We start from the raw sequence: 2,749 nt of genomic DNA on the forward strand, positions 1-2,749 counted from the left end.
TCATCTTCAGTTTATTTAAATATGTTTCTGTGATATTATACACAACAATAAATGTTTTATATTATATATAACTTTTAAAAATATATTTTAAAATTTTTGAAATATTTTTTTTCTCTGAGATAGTTTCCTGTATTAGAAGAGAATTTTATGACTTTCCATTGTAGAGAATGGAAAAATTCACATATATTGTATTCTACTTGACTTATTCTTACCTATTCTTCATTCTAGCTTTTGAAAAGAAGTGGAACTCCTGTAGAGAAGACTGTACACAAAAATGTGTAAAGAAAACTTATCACAGGTAGGTTACTGATACCACTTAAAAATAAAAGCAAAATGATATTTGAGAAGTATTTTGAAATAGCATGGACATATTAAATCATAGTTCATCCTTTGAAATACACTGCAAGATCATGTTTGTCATATATGTGATAATAAGAATTTTAGACATATTATTGCCCAAAATTAAACTCTGTATACACTGAGTTAATATATTATATGAACTGTATCTACATACATAGAACTCCTGTTTTGTTTATTCATGTCAAAATATTTGCAGTGTAATCTATTATAGGCTTTTATTCATGCATCTGGCCAATATCTATCAAGGAAGTTAGCAGTTCCACCTCTACCTACTTGAAATATTAGGATGTATGGGACTACGTTTTGTGTTAGGAAATCTTTTGAAATTTGTCATGAAAAAGCACATTATTAGACTATGTATTAAGTAATATTTTTGAACGTACTTATTAAATGTCACCATACAAATATAATGATAGAAATGAAAATCAGAATACTTAATAGTGTAATAATCATCAATTTATCTAACACCAAATATCATAATAATGTTTAAACTTAATTCATTTTTACTTTGTAAACTCTACCTATTTATGTGAATCTGTATCCCTATCTTTTTATTCCCTGGGTATCCATTTGTTATTTTTTCTGAATTTGCAATAAAGTTATTGACATAGATATTTCTTTGGCTGGATATTGGATATAGCATATTGAGCAGCTTAAACAACCACTAACCATTAGAGGTCAGTAGCAGTTCATCACCCAGTTGGGACAATCAAAATATGCAGCAATTAAAAATGCTCTTTTATGAGTAAATTCATCCTACATGAGAACCACTGCTCCACCTCTGTGTTTATCTCTATCTATGCGTATTTATATATGTAAATATTGATTCATTTTCAACAATTCTAAATTAGAAAATTTGGATATATCTTATTTACATTAGATTTGCATAATTAGTCTTCATAGGATGATTGTTAAAACATGGTGACTTTCCTACTGTGTCTATCAAATGTAGGCTTTCTAACACACCTGGATGGAGAAACACAATCTCACAGTGGTTCAGGAGTTCATTCTGAAGGGCATCACAGATCGCCCTGAGCTGCAGGCTCCACTGTTTGGGCTGTTCCTAGTCATCTATGTAATCTCAGTGCTGGGAAACTTGGGCATGATCATCCTCACCAAGGTGGACCACAGCCTACAAACACCCATGTATTTTTTTCTGAGACACCTGAGTATTACAGATCTTGGTTATTCTACAGTTGTAGGCCCCAAAATGATGGTAAGTTTTGTGGTGAATCGAAATGTAATCTCATATTATTTATGTGCTATACAACTAGCATTCTTCATTTTGTTCATTGGTAGTGAGCTTTTTATTCTGTCTGCAATGGCCTATGATCGCTATGTGGCCATCTACAACCCTCTCCTCTACATGGTCATTATGTCCCAGAGGGTATGTTATATACTGGTAGCATTCCCCTATCTCTACAGCACATTTGTGTCTCTTCTGGTCACCATAAAGATATTTACGTTATCATTCTGTGGATACAATGTCATCAGTCATTTCTACTGTGATGGTCTTCCTTTATTATCTTTGCTCAAACACACATGAAATTGAAGTGATATTTATGATTTTAACATATAGTAATTCAATTTCCTCTCTTCTGGTCATTGTTGTGACTTACGTGCTCATCCTCCTAGCCATTCTCAGGATGAAGTCTGCTGAGGGCAGGCGCAAGGCTTTCTCCACCTGTGGATCACACCTGACAGTGGTCATGGTATTCTATGGGACTTTGATATTTATGTATGTCCAGCCCAATTCCAGGCACTCGTTCATCTCTGTTAAAATGGCTTCCATATTTTACACTCTAGTTATCCCCATGTTAAATCCCTTGATCTATAGCTTGAGGAATAAAGATGTGAAATGTGCTCTGCAACGAATACTGAAAAAGATACGTCACATTTAACATTTTTTACATAAAATATAAATCCTAAGAATGCGTTTGGGATGTGAACGTGCCTTGTGTTCCTCCAGAATATATTATAAGTACAAAAGGGCCCAACATATATTTAAGAATTGGCCTTCTCAATCTCCATCAAATTCCTAAAAGCTAAAACATACTAGTGAAAAAAGCAGTGAAATCTTTGCTTTCCTTGAAGAGGAAAGATACATTGTAGTCACAATAATTGAGTAATTGTATAGTAAAGTATAATCAATCAGGTTTAGCATCTGTAGACCATAAAATCAGGTAGCAGATTCGCATCCTGCATGACCCTGAGGAAGAAGAGTGTTTGTGCAATAAAAGTGTGTATTGAAAAGGACTTGAAATGTTTTTTATTGAAATCTCAAGTATTATAGTAAACTTTCCCATGTCCATTTGTATGCTTGTATATTGTGTGTGTGTGTGTGTGTGTGTGTGTTTAAGCATAATCTTTCAATTTTAAACTTTATCCA

At 33.1% G+C, this 2,749-nt stretch overlaps 1 pseudogene; it reads left to right on the forward strand.

Annotated features, from left to right (window-relative positions):
- The first annotated feature begins 1,330 nt into the window (after positions 1-1,330).
- Positions 1,331-2,261, forward strand: LOC114082560 (olfactory receptor 8K3-like; annotated as a pseudogene).
- The last annotated feature ends 488 nt before the right edge of the window (positions 2,262-2,749 follow it).

Source organism: Marmota flaviventris, chromosome 17 (genome assembly GCF_047511675.1).
Source record: "Marmota flaviventris isolate mMarFla1 chromosome 17, mMarFla1.hap1, whole genome shotgun sequence".
Lineage (NCBI taxonomy): Eukaryota > Metazoa > Chordata > Mammalia > Rodentia > Sciuridae > Marmota > Marmota flaviventris.